At 35.4% G+C, this 20,000-nt stretch overlaps 1 long non-coding RNA gene across 2 annotated transcripts in view; it reads right to left on the reverse strand.

The window, feature by feature from the left end:
- Positions 1 to 20,000, reverse strand: part of LOC137638296 (uncharacterized) — a 79,122-nt gene that overhangs the window by 45,601 nt on the left and 13,521 nt on the right. Inside the window, exon 4 of one of the 2 annotated variants that reach the window (XR_011043999.1) lies at positions 17,298 to 17,552. The exons of the other annotated variant lie outside the window; for it this stretch is intronic. This is a non-coding gene — a long non-coding RNA (uncharacterized lncRNA). The remainder of the gene's footprint in view (positions 1 to 17,297; positions 17,553 to 20,000) is intronic. 2 annotated transcript variants of the gene reach the window in all.

The raw sequence follows: 20,000 nt of genomic DNA on the forward strand, positions 1-20,000 counted from the left end.
CTTTCCCCTTCGTCACAATCCTTTTATGCAACAAGAGTTTCAGTCTGTCACCACAAATATTTCCTAAATGGATAAGTGAGAAAGACGGAATCTTTGAAAGCATAACATGACACTAAATAAAAATAAACATGACACCAAATAAAAATACAGGTCCTTTATAAAAAAATCAACAGACAGCCATTCTTTTTTCCTTTGGTACCTGTAATCGATCCAGGTATTTCGCTACGTCAACGGAACGTCCTCCAGGTGAACGGTTTATTTAAGGAATTCTAATCAACAATGATAAAAATCAGTCAAGAGAAAAATAACTTTTTTCCAAACGCCAGCAGAAAAGGCTGAATTTAAATGTAAATAACCACTGGTTTTTATGTGGATATTTTCAGTGCACCGATTATATCTCTCACGACTTAAAACGTAGATTGGTAGACCTGTTGCGTATACTTTGTAATAATTTATGCAAATATAAGATATTAGCATTGCTTACTACAGTAGTTGTCTATAGACCAATTCTAGAAGATATCATTTTCCTTTATATACACAAAAAAAAAGGACATTGGACAGAAAAAAAAAACAAGAAGAAGAAACCTCTCTTGTTTACGACGTCAGCAGACAGGTCAGCCAATGAATATTTTAAGAGGCTTTCTTTGTTCCATACCATCATCAAGGAAGAGCTCCTTTGCTCTTGTTATTCCAACACTAATGATGGACGCTCAATTCTTCCCTTTTGTTATCGTAAGGTAAGACGTGCACTAAAAGAAGTCTGTTTATCCAAGTGAGTTACGCCGAAAAAACAATAAGTTTTTAGGGAAAGCCCAAGTCATCCATGTGAAAAAAGGGTATTTTAAAAACTATATTATCATTATTTTACAAATTTCTACATGGAGATTGGACCTTATTGAAAATAGATGATAAATAACTTATCCACACAAAATTGAGCTACTATAATAAACAGCTAAGGAATCCCATATAAAGCTTGCTGAAGAATTATTATATACTATATAAGGAATTTGCTGTGGATACCTTAACGTGGTGAAAGGGTTTGTGTATCTACACGATCAGCAAAGCTGTACTAGTCAGGAATACCACTACTAGGTTGGTTTCCTGTGAGTGATCAGACCAAAATCTCTCCCCATCGCCATTCCACCCTGGCCAGCGTGGTGATGAAAATGGCCCAACCCCAGACATGACCAAGAACATGTCTGAGGCCTTTGTCATGCAGTGGACTAGCGACGACTGCATTTGTTGTTGTGGAAGGGGTGTTAATGTGAGAATTAAAATATTTAAAGTCAACAATAGAGTATTGAACTGGGAAACTCAGATTCCTATATGACAAATACTTATAGATAGGAAAGAAAAAATATATTGGAAAATATGAACCTATTCCAATTAACCTTTTAAGGAAGATAAAACGATTTTGAGACGAATTGGAATAATGCAATTTTTCGAAAATTTTGCATTGCAAGAATGTAATTAACTAAGGATATTTCTTGTTTCAAATTATATATGCATATATCCACGTGTACATAAATATTCAAATATTTACATACATATCCATACATACTTACAGACATCTATACAAATACACATATGTATGTATGTACACATATCGTTTTACAGTATATATATACATACATATACATATATATATGCATTGTATTTATATATGTATATATATACTTTGTATATATACATACATATATATATATATATATATATATATATATATATATATATATATACATATATATATATACACACAATATATATATATATATATATATATATATATATATATATATATATATATATATATATACATATGTATGTATATACATATGTATGTATATATATATATATATATATATATATATATATATATATATATATATATATATATATATCATGTGCATGTGCATGTATTTGAGGGTGTGCATACATGCATGTACATATGTTTGTACGTTTATTAATTTACAAAACACTCTAGAAAGTAAAATTAATCCATGAAAAGTATAACAATAGACTACTTTGAACCCACATGTCCCTCCCCCCCCTCTCTCTCAAAACATAAAATCTCTTCATTAATTCATCCGGTTGAGTTCCGTGCGAAAAAAAAAGAGAAAAATATCGACGCAACCAATGTGAATAACTATCAATCACGTTCTGGAGAGCAGACACTCGTAGCGCCCGTTCTTTTGGGGCTTCGCCTCCTTTGCCATGATGGATGTGTTGGAAAACTTGGTGCAAGAGGGTTTTCCAGCGCCTGTGTTCATGATGGATTCACTCGATGCACAGACTGGAACACGTTTTTGCAGAGGCTCACTGTAATGGTCATTAAACTCTTTGGGGGGAAAAATTGTAGGCGCTTTCCATCTGTAGTTAGTTTCAGACTTTGAAATTTGTAATTAACTTTTTTCTTGATATATATTAAGTATATTTGTTTGCAGACTTAAAGAGTTAAGTTTTTGGCAGAAGCTTACTGTAATAGTCATTAACTCATGGGGGGGGGGGATTTATAGGCGTTTTCCATCTGCAGTTAGTTTCAGACTTTGAAATTTGTATTTAACTATTTCCTTGGATGTATATTAATTATATTAGCATAAAGTTTTTGATGAGACTTAATGTGATGGTCATTAACTCTTGTGGGAGGGGGGGATTGTAGGCGCTTTCTATCTGTAGTAAGTTTCAGACTTTGAATTTTGTATTTAACTATTTTTATTTGATATATATCAATTATATTTGTCTGCAGACTTCAGAGGAAACTTTTGCAGAGACTTACTGTAATGGTCATTAACTCTTGGTGGGTGGGGCGGGGGGGTGGAAATTGTAACATACCCATCTATAGGTATTTTCAGCCTTTATATATTTACTTATTTTCATTTAATAAATATTAATCATATTTTTTTCAGACTTGTCAAAAGGAAGGATTATGCAGGGACTTACTGTACTATTCATCAACGCTTGTGGGAGGGGGGGGGGGAATTTGAGGTACATTTTATCTATTGTTATTTCAAGACTTTTAAATTGTGCATTTAACTATTTTTATTTAATAGATATTAATCCTTTTTTCAGACTTGTTTAAAGGAGAGACTTTGCAGGAACTTACTGTACTACTCATCAACTCTTAGGGCGAAAATTTTAGGCACTTTTTATTTATAGTTATTTTGGAACTCGAAATTTTGGAGCATAGTATTTTCCTTCGATAAATATTAATCAGATTGGCTTACATACCTTTTTTGTTAATTGAGTTTAAGAATATATTTTTTAATTCACCAGATTTAAAATTTCGAGCAAATTTTGGTCTTAAATGTCTCTTTAAATGGTCAGTACTAAAAATTTTCTAGTAATCTGATTATGCCTAGTTCCTAAATATCTTTGGGCACTATATTCTTTTTTTTATTCATTTGTTGTATTTCAACATTAATCATATAGTTACATTCATTATCGCAATTATTCATGGAATTTAGATGCTTTAAAAAAATTTTCTTAGATTTGTATAATTTAAATGTTATTCAGTTTTATAATAATATAACTAACTAAGCCTACAAAAATCTGAAATACTCCGTAAAAATTTTTTTTATCAAAAGATTAGTTTTTTGGGATTAGTTTTGCGGATTGATTTCGTAATGTAAAGTGGTATAGTATCGATCTCTTAATTGTATGGCCCGTGGTAAGATCCACGTTGGGTACTCAATTATGCTAAATTTTCTTTAATGAAGCATATTTGCATGGACTTCCAGGAATGCCCTTTTAGCTCGGAAACGTTTCCTAATAGCTGATTAATTGGACAAAATAATTCTAACCAATCAGATAGTAGGAAGCTTTTCCGAGCTAAAAGGGCACTCCTGCGAGTCAGTGCAAATGCGCCTCATTACAAAAAAATGACTAGTTCCTGCAGAGAGTAGGATTCCCATGCAAAATAGGACCAGTAAAGCAGCCCTTAGAAAAGAAGAACGATAAAAAAAACTTCTTAATTCCAATAGTAAACCCAGATGTTAAAAAGCAACAAACTCGCTCAGGGTCAAGAGAAAAATATATGAGATTAACAACTTCCCCATGAAGGACAGTATGAATTGCAAGACTCTTCTATTGGTAACATTACTTCTAATTAGAAATTAGTGTTGTATATACATACATTACACATTCATATACAAACACAACTTACAACTTACATACATATGATTGAATATTAGAATTATTCTTCACCTCTTAAAGAAAAGTCTGCAAACTAATTTGATTAATACTTAAGGGAAAATAGTTTGAAAATAGCTATAGTATGGAAAACACAATCCCAACTCCCTTGGAATTAATGACTAGTACAGTAAGCCTCTCCAAAAAGAACTGACCGTAGCCATGTAATTAACGAGCTAATGGAACAAGTTTCGACTAGCTACTGCGAGCTGAAGATGGAACGGTTTAGGAAAATTATATGCCCGTTTCAGAAATGAAAGCGGAGCTTGCTGTGTTCATAAAGACACTTTCTGTCTACTGCACCGTTGTGTTCTCCTGTTTCTTCCCTTGCATTTGATATCAAACATGACTGATTTCTGTGTACTGTTATCTTTAATTAATAGATAATTGCTAATCAATAAAGATCAGAATAATTCAATCAAATGCAGCATTGTAATTTCTTGTCCCCCGTTTTATTCTGATACCAAACCCGGTCATTTCCTGTGCATTTTGTGCTTTTAATTACTATTCAACAACAACAAAAAAATCCTTCTAGAATATACAAATTTTCAGACGGACTACCCGAATATCAAAGGAGGATTGATTGATTGATTAGGAGTTTATCTGGCATCCTGACATCTAAGGTCCTTGACGCTGATATTAAGGGAGGAGTAAACTTTTGAAATTAGTACCTAGAAAACGATTAATTGCTTAAATAATCATTGGTCTGATAACTTTGTCGAGTGAACCAGAAGTACTCTTTTAGAGTCTATACTGAGTTTCATGCTGATCCAGAGCTTATTAACAGTATTCAAAATTTCGTCACCCTCATAAACTAACTGCCTAAGTCATTTTCTCCACTTGTTGGGAAATAGAAAAAAACCTTCTCATTCCCTAATTTTCTATATAATTGTCTTGAGCTTCAATTCACAAATTCTTAACACAAGAATTTGTGAACTAGAATTTGTTAATTGAAGCTTAACACAATGATACAAGGAATTAGGAAATGAGTTTTTTTTTATTTCCCAACAAGTGGAGAAAATGACTTAGGCAGTTAGTTTAGGAGGGTGACGATTTATTCATTTACTCTCTTTAATTACTAGTAAGATAGAATTTTGGAAAATATGCTAAGAGGACCAATAAATTTTGACCCATAAAATGTATCGACCAAGTTTCATGAATATCGGTTTACAAATAACAGAGGAACAATAAAACGTATTAACACCAAGTACAAGAACAACACAAGTAGCGACTTTACACGCCTTCAACCTGTAAAAATTAGCAGTATGACAAACCACTATGTGTATGGCTTTTATAGACCGAGAAAACTTTTGAATGTCAAAATTTCAGCCGTAATGAAAGCCCTTCAAAGAATATCATGTGAAAACAATTGAAGATAGCCCTACGGGAATTACATCAATTCTAAAACTACATATAGTAAGAAAATTCTGATTGAGAAAACAGTTAAGCATTGAGACCCCATCTCTCCTAAATTGTTCAGTTGTGTACACCTAGCAGTAGTTTAAAAATTTAAATTAAGACACTGTAAGAATTACCATTAACGGGGAATACCTTAACTACTTCAAGATTTGCAGATGGCAAGTTCTATTTAGATTTTCGTGGGAGGGATTGCAAAAGATAATGGAAGATTGAATAGAGAAAGCAGAAACGTAGGACTGAAAATAAATTGAGTAAAACTGTGATAATGTTCAATGAAAAGGCAGACACAACAAATAAAGGGTTATGGACGAACCTCTAGAGATTGTTAATTAATATACATAATTAGGACATACATCAAGTGCTTCCCCAGGATATGAACCCAAAACTTGTTCATGAATGTACACACTTAGGGCATACACCAAGTGCTTCCCCAGGACATGAGCCCAAAACTTGTTAATGAATGTACACACTTCGGGCGTACACCAAGTGCTTCCCCAGGACATGAGCCAGAAATTTAAAGCAAGATAATCATGGGATGGAGACCTTTCGGTAAACAAAATGAGATTATGAAAAGTAAAAATGATACTTTCTCTAAAAATAAAAGTATTCAATGGGAGGTTTCAAGAAGGATATTCATGGGATGGAGACCTTTCGGTAAACAAAATGAGATTATGAAAAGTAAAAATGATACTTTCTCTAAAAATAAAAGTATTCAATGAGAGGTTCCTACCAGTATCAACTTATGCACCAGAAGCTTTGAGCCTTACTAAAGCCTTAGAACATAAGCCAGTTTAAACTGAAAGATCCATGGAAAGAATAATTTCATCGTATCCAATAAATATAAATTATCAAGCAGTTATAGCACATTATAATACTTTGAAATAGAAAAAATTAAAACAGATTCTACGGTAATTAAAACGGGCAAACCTATAACAGAAAAAATATAATAGCCTACGGTAATCAAATATTGATACACCCCAGACATAACAAAAAAATATAATACATAGACTCATACACCATAGATTCATTGAGAATTTTTTGTTTTAGGGAAATTCAAAGCCGGTTCCAATCAGATATTAAAACACCCTAGATATAAGAAAAATATACAAGTCATCGATAAATGCATCCTAGAATCACAAGAAAAAGATATTTGAAAAATCAAAGTCTGGTTCATACCTTTGAATGTCACAGCGATGTGTTGTCTTGATCGTGGGGCACTTCCAGAGGAGTGGCTTGTCTTTTCTATCCAGTCTAGATCTCCTAGCTTGTTCAGTTTCTTACAGAGGGTTTGATTGTCTAGTGGGTAAGATTCTCACCTATTATTTACACTGCACAGTAATCTCTGAAAGAATGATATATGTTAGTATTTTTCTATGGGTGTAAAAAACAAGGTTAACTCCAGCATGATACTCAAAGCTTGTTCATGAGCAATCAAGTAATAATTGAATATAATGAAACTGAAACGAATCTGAAAAGGATAAGTTATACTTTTTGATAATTGGAAATGCATCGAAACATACTATTATAATTAGAATTTACTTTTTATATTACATACATAAATGTGCCCAAATAGATGTGATAGTGAATAACAAGGTGATAATAAAAGAAAATTATAATGCTGAATTGTTAATATTGCATAAAGGGAAAAGGGTTAAGAAAATTCCCTTATGTATAGAACTCCATCTGGGGATAGTGATAAATCAACATGCTATTTGTTAGAATTTTATCTAATTGCAAAAAAGTTGGCGTAAAGCCTATTTTAACATTGTTACTTATCTTAACATATTTTATATTTCGTATTCATTACTTACGTATAGTTTGACTTGCTATTTCCTTATTTCCTTTCCTCACTGGGCTGCCTTCCCTGTTAAGAACCTTTGAGTTTCTAGCATTCTGCTTTTAAAACCAGGGTTGAAGCTTAGCTGATAATCAAAATCAATAATAATCATAATTAAATATAATCATACTCAATCATATGTAGCAGACCTTTACGTGATGTCCCTGTTAATCTAAATTATTAGAGACCAGTTGTTACACCATGCACCCTACCCAGCCCAAGAGGTGGTGGTAAAAGGATGAGCCCTCTGCGTCTTGGCAAGATGAGCAATCTCAGAATTATCAGCTTCAATGCCGAGGACCAGTGAATAGCAGAAGTAGATTTGTTTGCTAACCTGAAGGCCACTGTACTGAGCATCCAGGAGACTCGTAAAATTCACTGCCTAAGATACCTGGCATGGATTTAATGATTTCCCACCAATAACCAGTCTAGGGAAGTGCAATATAGGGTAGCGAGAAATCCATCCTTCATAAAAATAGAGACCTATCCCAGGTTGGGCTGGAGATCCTCAAAGTGGATACTAAACACCTAAGCCATCAGTTCCATCAAGAAACTCCCCCTCCTACTTTCTCACAGCCCCAGAATAGCATCCCTGACAGTATGCCCCGTGTCTCGTAGCTGGGGGACTTCAATAGCCACAACACTGTATGGGGATATGAGAGCACCAACAACGATTCATTGTATCATAAAATTTGGGCCTCAAGGTAAGCACTGGACTGACAGTGATCGAGAAACTGTGTAGGAATGGGCCCTTGCTAAATATCTCACAATCCTGTATGATGCAAAACATGACACCACTTTTTAGAGTTCACAATGGAGGAGGGGATACAATTCAGACCTGGCATTTGTCTCTTTAAAACACCACCAATCGTTCAATAACAATCATGGACCCAATACGAAAATATCAACACCAACCAGTAGTCATTGAAATAAAACCAGTCATACAACCTCTCAAACCAAAATACCATAACCCCAGATCAAGCATACCTTGGGCTGATTTGGAATTGCAAAGATCGTACCTGACCCTGAGTGATACGAAGACTTCAAGTTTCTGGCAATAGGAGCTATGAATAAAAACCTTCCTGAGGCTGTGGAGACTTATACATCCCTGATCTCTCGGATCTCAGAGAAAGCTGGCAGTCTAGATGGGATTGTGGTCGAGATGATTCTGCCTTTCAGAGATAAGGCTAGGTCTTAGCTTCTTGTCTTTTTCAATGAATGAGCATAAACATCCTGAATCCTAAGGAAATGGAGAAGAGAAAGAGTTGTCTCTCTCCTCAAGCCTGGTAAAGATCCAAGCTCACATAAGAGTTACTGACCAATATCCTTACTCTGCATCACTTACATACCCTATGAATGCAGGATATTGTTTCACCTAGTGCCCATCATCGAGGAGCAACTGACACCTGACTAAGCAAGCTTTTTACCTGGATGATCATGCTGCAGTCAGGTCTTGCATCTAACCCAATTTATAAAGGATGGATTAGAGACTAAATAAATTACACTTGTTGTGTTTGTCAACCTTATAGCTGTCTATGATAATCACGTATAGAGATCTTCCATTCAGTCACCCAAATGGCCCACAGCTTCCGTCATTGTACACATCAGATCACTCATAGTAAACAAAAGTTTCTATATGGAAATGGATGGCAGGAAGAGTAGCTGGGAAAATCAGACAAATGGTCTCCAGCAGGGATCCATACTAGCCCCATTGTTATTTAATACCTACACAAATGATCTACTACAACTCCAGGATATCCGGAGGTTTATATATGCTGACGATCTTTGCATAGTAACAGTTGAGGCTCTTTAAAACCATCAAAGGAAGACTGAAGGGGACATCATTTCTCTCAGACTATTACAAATGATGGTATCTTTAGGTAAATCACATATAAACCTAGGTATGCTTACTCCATTTGAACACCCACCAGGGATACAAAAAAATGAAATTTTAAATTGGAAAATGAACTGGAAAACCATTTACATCCCATCTATCTATGTCACTTTTGATAGGAGACTTTATTTTCAAGGTTAATATCAACAAGCACAAGAAAAAAGTGGCTACCAAAAATAACCTCCTCAGCCAAATTACATCCACCAAGAGGGGAACTAAGGCAAAACCTTTGAAGTAAACAGCATTAGCACTATGTTACTCCATTGCAGAATATAATGTTCCTATGTGAGAATGATAAAGCCACGCCAAAAGAGTGAATATTGAGCTAAATAAAGCCTGCAAACTAATCACTGGTACACAGAGCAACACCCTTACCAGCTTTGTACAGACTAGCCAGCATCGCATCACCTGAAATCAGTCCAGACACCATAGCTAGTTAAGAAAAGACCAAACGAGAAAACAATCCCAGGCACACACTCTACAGCTATCGTGAAACAAGAAGTCTGAAATCACGGAAGAGCTTCATGACCGTGAAAGAACTAGACTATATAGATGGAGACAGTGAACGTCAGACCAGGAATGATGCCCTCCCTAACCTTAGTGAAGACCTGCCCTGTGGATTCTCCCTTACCAGGACGAAATGTCCGACCAAGATTGATGCCTTCCCTAACCTTAGTGAAGACCTGGCCTGTGGATTCTCCCGTACTAGGAGGAAATGTCAGACCAAGATTGATGCCCTCCCTAACCTCAGTGAAGACCTGCCCTGTGGATTCTCCCTTACCAGGAGGAAATGTCAGACCAAGATTGATGCCCTCCCTAACCTTAGTGAAGACCTGCCCTGTGGATTCTCCCTTACCAGGAGGAAATGTCAGACCAAGATTGATGCCCTCCCTAACCTTAGTGAAGACCTGCCTTGTGGATTCTCCCTTACCAGGAGGAAATGTCAGACCAAGATTGATGCCCTCCCTAACCGTAGTGGAGACCTACCCTGTGGATTCTCCCTTACCAGGAGGAAATGTCAGACCAAGATTAATGCCCTCCCTAGCCTTAGTGAAGACCTGCCCTGTGGATTCTCCCGTACTAGGAGGAAATGAGTCACCATGAATAGATGAATAGAGGAAGAACAAAAACTGGTAGGACAAGGGATAAATAACAGAGATTTTGTTATACAATGTTGCCGAATGTCCCTCCTGGAAGCCAAGCCAAATTATGTATCACATCTTGTATAGTTGGCCATTCCTTGGTCCTAACTTGGAAGGAGAGGGGGCTCGAGCGCTGATCATATGTAATATGGTCAGTCTCTAGGGCATTGTCCTGCTTAATAAAAAAAATATCACTGTCCATTGCCTCTGCCATTCATGAGCAGCCTTTAAACCTTGAACCTTTAAAACGATACAGCGTTCCAATGGAAAAACAATGGTGTAATAAAATATGATGATAACCAATAATACAATCATAATCTTAACACATTAGTCATAATAATATGGATAATCACAATCATCAGTAATCATATCATCATTACCATCATCAAAATTAGCAACATTCTTTTTAGGTGCGTGAAATTTGAGGTAGTGCTAACAATAATCATTAAAGAAGTTATATATATATATATATATATATATATATATATATATATATATATATATATATATATATATATATATATTTATATATATATATAAATATATATATATATATATATAAATATATATATATATAAATATATATATATATATATAAATATATATACATATATATATATATATATATAAATATATATATACATATATATATATATATATATATATAAATATATATACATATATATATATAAATATATATATATACATATATATACATACATATATATATAAATATATATACATATATATATATATAAATATATATATATACATATATATACATACATATATATATATATATATATATATATATATATATATATATATATATATATATATATATATATGTGTGTATATACACACACAAACATTTTATATACCGTATATACACACAAACAATGTTAATAAAGACACTTACTTTACCCAACTACAATAATATTAAAAGATATTTTAGAAAAACCTGATGAACCTTAAATGTTAGTTTTTCATAAAACCTTCTCATGATGAAGATTTTAAACCATATGAAAGATAGGGCATTGAAACCTCACAAATAAGAAAAAAACATCAACAAATGCATAATAGAATCACGAGAAAAAATCTTTGGAAAATCCAAGTCTCTCCCTTACCTTCGAATGGTACAAGTGATGTGTTCTCTAGATCGTAAGATACTTAAGAGGAGTAGTTAGACTTTTCTATCCAATGTAGATCTCCAAGCTGGTACTGTTATTTGGAGAGCTGGATTGTCTAGTGGTTGAAGGCTCTTTATGTCTTTTGGCTAGTCTCTTCTATCCAGTGTAGATCTCCAAGCTGGTACTGTTATTTGGAGAGCTGGATTGTCTAGTGGTTGAAGGCTATTTATGTCTTTTGGCTAGTCTCTTCTATCCAGTGTAGATCTCCAAGCTGGTACTGTTATTTGGAGAGCTGGATTGTCTATTTGTTGAAGGCTATTTATGTCTTTTGGCTAGTCTCTTCTGTCCAGTGTAGATCTCCCAGCTGGTACTGATATTTAGAGAGCTGTATTGTCTAGTGGTTGAAGGCTATTTAAGTCTTTTAACTAGTCTTTTTTGTCCAGTGTAGATCTCCTAGCTGGTACTGTTATTTGGAGAGCTGGATTGTCTAGTGATTGAAGGCTATTTTCCTTTTACTGCACTGCTCCATAATCTCTGAAAAAAATATTTAAGATGACCGCGGAGGTAGCAGCAGTAGGGGAGTCAGCATTATGAAGCTTCATCTGTGGTGGAAATGTGGGAGGTTGGGCTGTGGCACCCTAGCAGTACCAGCTGAACTCGGTTGAGTCCCTGATTAGGCTGAAGGAACTATAGAGAGTAGAGGTCCCCTTTTTGTTTTGTTTCATTGTTGGTGTCGGCTACCCCCCAAAATTGGGGGAAGTGCCTTGGTATATGGATGGATGGATGGATTAGAAAAAAACTCCATTTTGATACTCAAGTTTGTAATAATTAAATTGAAATAAACCTGAAATAAATTCAGTTATAAAATTTCATAATTCAAAATGTATTAAAAATGAATTCCATATCAGAGCCAATTTTCTTTCTAGTTCTTCATACAAGTGTTAGGATAATTGTGAAATGTTTTAGCGGAGGATAATATATGTTGACAAACTATTATAATTAGAATTTACCTTTCGTATTTCATACATAAAAATAATATATCAATAAAGGATAATGATAATGCTTCGAAGTTCATATCGCATAAGTGGAAAACCCTGAGTTAAGGAAACTCCCTTATGTATAAAACTCCATCAGGAGATAGTGATATCTCATATCAATATGCATTTCGTTACAATTTCATCTAAAAACTAAAGGGCCACTCAGTAGAGCAAAAATCTCCTCTGCGGCAGCTTATTTCTCGACCTTCAGCTTGACCTTAACCTTTGACCTTAACATGTATTAATTGGTGTGGATTTTCATACACTCAAATATGAACCAATTTTAAAGTCTCTTTGACAATGATGTCCAAACTTATGGCTGATTACGTGAATTGAACATTTTGCTTGCCCGTGACTTTAGCCTTTGACCTTGATCATGAGCAATTAAGTAACAATTGAATATAATGAAACTGAAATGAATCTGAAAATGATAAGTTATACTTTTGATAATTGGAATTGCATCAAAACATACTATTATAATTAGAATTTACTTTTTATATTGCATACATAAATATGTCCAAATAGATATGATAGTGAATAACAAGGTGATAATAAAGGATAATGATAATGCTGATTTAAAGTTACTATTGCATAAAGGGAAAAGGGTTAAGAAAACTCCCTTATGTATAGAACTCCATCCAGGGATAGTGATAAATCAATATGCACTTAGTTAGAATTTCATCTAATCGCAAAAAAAGTTGGTGTAAAGCTTATTTTAACATTGTTACTGATCTTAAAATATTTTATATTTCATACTCATTACTTTCGTATAGTTTGACTTACTATTTCCTAATTTCCTTTCCTCATTGGGCTGCTTTCCCTGTTAAGAGCCTTTGAGTTTCTAGCATTCTCCTTTAAAAACCAGGGTTGAAGCTTGGCTGATAATCAAAGTCAATAATAATCATAATTACATATAATCATAATCATATGTAGCAGACCTTTACGTGGTTCCCTGTTAATCTAAATTATTAGAGACCAGTTGTTACACCATGCACCCTACCCAGCCCAAGAGGTGGTGGTAAAAGGATGAGCCCTCTGCGTCTTGGCAAGATGAGCAATCTCAGAATTATCAGCTTCAATGCCGAGGACCCGTGAATAGCAGAAGTAGATTTGCTTGCTAACCTGAAGGCCACTGGACTAAGCATCCAGGAGACTCGCAAAATTCACTGCCTAAGATACCTGGCATGGATTCAATAATTTCCCACCAATAACCAGTCTAGGGAAGTGCAATATAGGGTAGCGAGAAATCCATCATTCACAAAAGTAGAGACCTCTCCCAGGTTGGGCTGGAGATCCTCCAAGTGGAAACTAAACACCTAAGCATCAGTTCCATCATCAAACTCCTCCTCCTACTTTCTCACAGCCCCAGAATAGCATCCCTGACAGTATGCCCTGTCTCGTGGTTGGGAGATTCCAATAGCCATAACACTATAGGGTGATATGGGAGCACCAACCACGATCAATTGTATTATAAAATTTAGGCCTTGAGGCAAGCACTGGACTGACAGTGATCGAGAGGCTGTGTAGGAATGGGCCCTTGCTAAATATCTCACACTCCTGTATGATGCAAAAGATGACACCACTTTTTATTTTGAGTTCACAATGGAGGAGGGGATGCAATTCAGACCTGGCATTTGTCTCTTCAAAACACCACCAATCGTTCAAGAACAATCATGGACCCAATACCAAAATATCAACACCAGACAGTAGCCATTGATATAAAATCAGTGGTACAACCTTTCAAACCAAAATACCGTAACCCCAGATCAAACTAACGTTAGGATGATTTGGAATTACAAACATCGTACCTGACCCTGAGTGATACGAAGACTTCCAGTTCCTGGCAATAGGAGCTATGAATAAAAACATTCCTGAGGCTGTGGAGACTCATATATCCCTGATCTCTCGGATCAGAGCAAAATCCAACCAAGTGTATGTACAGGCCTACAATGACGATCCTTTAACAAAAAACACTATGGCTCTAGGCAAGGTTTTGCTACCATTACTACACCATGAAAGATATGGACGCTGGCAAGAAACCCATCACAAACATCAACATGGCCCATAACAGTAAAAAAAAGCCTGGAGCACCATAAAAAAAGCTAACTCAGCAAATAACAGCATTCACTCCTTAATGAAGTAGCCCATCAAATTGTAATCAATGATAAGGCCAAAAACCAAAAGAGAGAGAGGGAGATGCTCAAATAAAATGAAGCAAGACATGCAATGCATCATGCTACAGGGCGATTATATATTTGAACCGTTTACAATGAATGAATTACAATCAGCTATGAAATACAAAAGTCAGGGGAAGGTGGTGCTCTAGATGGAATTGTGGTCGAGATCATTCTGCCTTTCAGAGACTAGACTAGGTCTTGGCTTCCTGTCTTTTTCAATGAATGTGCATAAGCATAATGAATCCGAAGGATATGGAGAAGAGGAAAAGAGTTGTCTCTCTCCTCAAGCCTGGTAAAGATCCAAGCTCACCCAAGGGTTACTGACCAATATCTTTACTCTGCATCACTTACAAGCCCTATGAATGCAGGATAATGTTTCACCTAGTGCCCATCATCGAGGAGCAACTGACATCAGACTAAGCAAGCTTTCGACCTGGATGATCTTGCTTCAGTCAGGTCTTGCACCTAACTACTTTTAGAGGATGGGATAGAGACTAAATAAATTACAGGCGTTGTGTTTTTCAACCACACAGCTGCCTATGATATCACCCAAAACTTCGGATCACTCTTAGAAAACAAATGTTTATAAGTGGAAATAGATGGCAGGATGAGTAGGTGGAGGAGTCAGATAAATGGTCTCCTACAGGGCTCCATACTAGCCCCATTGCTATTCAATATCTACACAAATGACCTACCACAACTCTAGAACATCCGGAGGTTTATATATGCTGACGATCTTTGCATAGTAACAGTTGAGGCTCTTTAAAACCATCAAAGGAAGACTGAAGAGGGCATTATCATCTCTCCAAAATGGCATCTTATGGTAAATCCTATGTAAACCTAGATATGCTCATTCCATTTGAACAACCACCAGGGATACAAAAAAATTAAATTAAAATTAGAAAATAAAGAACTGGAAAACCATTCACATCCCATCTATCTATGTCACTTTTGATAGGAGACTTTATTTTCAAGGTTAATATCGACAAGCAAAAGAAAAAAGTGGCTACCAAAAATAACCTCCTCAGCTAAATAGCATCCACCAAGAAGGGAGCTAAGGCAAAACCTTTGAAGTAAACAGCATTAGCACTATGTTACTCCATTGCAGAATTTAGTGTTCCTATGTGGGAATGATGAAGCCATGCCAAAAGAGTGAATATTGAGCTAAATAAAGCCTGCAAACTAATCACTGGTACACAGAGCAACACCCTAACCAGCTTTGTACAGACTAGCCAGCATTGCATCACCTGAAATCAGTCCAGACACCATAGCTAGTTAAGAAAAGACCAAACGAGAAAACAATCCCAGGCACACACTCTACAGCTATCGTGAAACAAGAAGTCTGAAATCACGGAAGAGCTTCACGGCCGTGAAAAAAACTAGACATTCAACATCAGACCAGGAATGATGCATTCCCTAACCGTAGTGGAGACCTGCCCTGTGTTTTCTCCCTTACCAGGGGGAAATGTCAGATCAAGATTGATGCCTTCCCTAACCTTAGTGAAGACCTGCCCTGTGGATTCTCCCGTACTAGGAGGAGATGAGTCACCATGAATAGATGAATAGAGGAAGAACAAAAACTGGTAGGACAGGGGATAAATAACAAGAGATTTTGTTACACAAATGTTGCCGAATGTCCCTTCTGGAAGCCAAGCCAAATTATGTATCACATCTTGTGTAGTTGGCCATTCCTTGGTCCTAACTCGGATGGAGAGGGGGCCTGAGTGCTGATCATATGTAATATGGTCAGTCTCTAGGGCATTGTCCTGCTTAATAAAGAAATGTCACTGTCCCTTGCCTTTGACATTCATGAGCAGCCTTTAAACCTTGAACCTTTAAAACGATACAGCGTTCTAATGAGTAAAACAAGGGTGTAATAAGATATGATGATAATCAATAATACAATAATCATAATCTTAACACAATAATAATAATAATATGGATAATCATAATCATCAGTAATCATATCATCACCATCATAATCAGCAACATCGTCTTTAGGTGAGAAATTTGAGGTAGTGCTAACAATAATCATTGAAGAAGTTTCATATATATATATATATATATATATATATATATATATATATATATATATATATATATATATATATATATATATAATATATATATATATATATATTTATACACACACACACACACATATATATATATATATATATATATATATATATATATATATCTATAATATAAATAAACACATTTTATATACTGTATATAAACACAAACCATGTTAATAAAGACACTTATTTTACCCAACTACAATAATATTAAAAGATATTTTAGTAAAAGCTGGTGAACCTTAAATGTTAGTTTTTCATAAAACCTTCTCATGATGAAGATTTTAAACCATATGAAAGATAGGACATTGAAACCTCAGATAAAAAAAAATTCAAGAAATGCATAATAGAATCACGAGAAAATAATCTTTGGAAAATCCAAGTCTCTCCCCTACCTTCGAATGGTATAAGTGATGTTTTCTCTATCGTAAGATACTTAAAAAAGTAGTTAGACTTTTCTATCCAGTGTAGATCTCCTAGCTGGTACTGATATTTGGAGAGCTGGATTATCTAGTGGTTGAAGGCTATCTATGTCTTCTGGCTAGTCTTTTCTGTCCAGTGTAGATCTCCTAGCTGATACTCTTATTTGGAGAGCTGGATTGTATAGTGATTGAAGGCTATTTTCCTTTTATTGCACTGCTCCATAATCTCTGAAAAAAAAAATATCTAAGTTTAACATATTTCTCTAACTATACTAGAAGAAAAACTCCATTTTGATACTCAAGTTTGTAATAATTAAATTGAAATAAATCTGAAATAGATTCAGTTATAAATTTTCATGATTCAAAATGTATTGCAAATGAATCCAATATCAGAGCCATTTTTTTTCTAAGTTCCTCATACAAGTGTTAGGATAATTGGAATGTTGACAAGCTATTATAATTAGAATTTACCTTTCATATTTCATACATAAATAATAAATAATAATATATTAATAATGGAAAAGGATAATGCTTTGAAGTTCATACTACATAAGGAGAAAAGACTGAGTTAAGGAAACTCCCACCAGGAGATAATATCTCATATCAATATGGAATTCGTTAAAATTTCATCTAAAAACTAAAGGGGCACTCAGTAGAGCACAAATCTCCTCTGCAGCAGTTTATTTCTCAACCTTCAGCTCGACCTTAACCTTTGACCTTGACATGTATTATTTGGCGTGGATTTTCACACACTCAAATATGAACCAATTTTAAAGTCTCTGTGACAATGATGTCCAAACTTATGGCTGATTACGTGAATTGAACATTTTGCTTGCCCGTGACTTTAGCCTTTGACCTTGATCATGAGCAATTAAGTAACGATTGAATATAATGAAACTTTAATGAATCTGAAAATGATAAGTTATACTTTTGATAATTGGAATTGCATCAAAACATACTATCATAGGATGATTTGGAATGGCAAACATCGTACTTGATCCTGACTTCAAGTTGCTGGCAATAGAAGCTATGAATAAAAACCTTCCTGAGGCTGTGGAGACTCGTATATCCCTGATCTCTCGGATCAAAGCAAAATCCAACCAAGGGTATGTACAGGCCTACAATGACGATCCTTTAACAAAAAACACTATGGCTCTAAGAAAGGTTTTGCTATCATTACTACACTATGAAAGACATGAATGCTGGCAAGAAACCCATCACAAACATCAACATGGCCCACAACAGTAAAAAAGCCTGGAGCACCATCAAAAAAGCTAACTCGGCAAAAAACAGAATTCACCCCTTAATGAAGTAGCCCATCAACTTATAATCAATGATAAGACCAACAACCAAAACAGAGAAAGGGGGATACTTAACGAAAATGAAGCAAGGCATGCAATGCATCATGCTACAGGGCGATTATATATTTGAACCGTGTACAATGAATGAATCACAATCAGCTATGAAACAAAAAAGTCAGGGGAAGCTGGTGGTCTAGATGGAATTGTGGTCGAGATCATTCTGCCTTTCAGAGACTAGACTAGGTCTTGGCTTCTTGTCTTTTTCAATGAATGTGCATAAGCATAATGAATCCGAAGGATATGGAGAAGAGGAAAAGAGTTGTCTCTCTCTCCTCAAGCCTGGTAAAGATCCAAGCTCACCTAAGAGTAACTGACCAATATCCTTATTCTGCATCACTTACATACCCTATGAATGCAGGATAATGTTTCACCTAGTGCCCATCATCGAGGAGCAACTGACACCAGACTAAGCAAGCTTTTTACCTGGATGATCATGCTTCAGTCAGGTCTTGCACCTAACTACTTTTAGAGGATGGATTAGAGACTAAATAGATTACAGGAGTTGTGTTGTTCAACCTCACAGCTTCCTATGATATCACCTAAAGAGATCTATTATTCAGGGTAGCCTAAATGGCCCAAAACTTCGGATCACTCTTAGAAAACAAATGTTTATATGTGGACATAGATGGCAGGAAGAGTAGGTGGAAGAGTCAGACAAATGGTCTCCTGCAGGGCTGCATACTAGCCCCATTGTTATTTAATACCTACACAAATGACCTACCACAACTCCAGGATATCCGGAGGTTTATATATATTGACGATCTTTGCACAGTAACAGTTGAGGCTCTTTAAAACCACCAAAGGAAGACTGAAGAGGACATCATTTCTCTCAGACTATTACAAATGATGGTATCTTAAGGTAAATCACATATAAACCTAGGTATGATTACTCCATTTGAACACCCACCACGGATACAAAAAAATGGAATTTTGAATTAGAAAATGAAGAACTGGAAAACCCTTCACATCCCATCTATCTATGTCACTTTTGATAGGAGACTTTATTTTCAAGGTTAATATCGACAAGCACAAGAAAACAGTGGCTACCAAAAATAACCTCCTCAGCTAAATAGCATCCACCAAGAAGGGAGCTAAGGCAAAACCTTTGAAGTAAACAGCTTTAGCACTATGTTACTCCATTGCAGAATTTAGTGTTCATCTGTGAAAAAGATAAAGCCACGCCAAAAGAGTGAATATCGAGCTAAATAAAGCCTGCAAACTAATCACTGGTACACAGAGCAACACCCTCACCAGCTTTGTACAGACTGACTAGCATCGCATCAACTGGCATCAGTCCAGACACCATAGCTAGAAA

The sequence above is a fragment of the Palaemon carinicauda genome, chromosome 3, assembly GCF_036898095.1.
Source record: "Palaemon carinicauda isolate YSFRI2023 chromosome 3, ASM3689809v2, whole genome shotgun sequence".
Classification (NCBI taxonomy): Eukaryota; Metazoa; Arthropoda; class Malacostraca; order Decapoda; family Palaemonidae; genus Palaemon; species Palaemon carinicauda.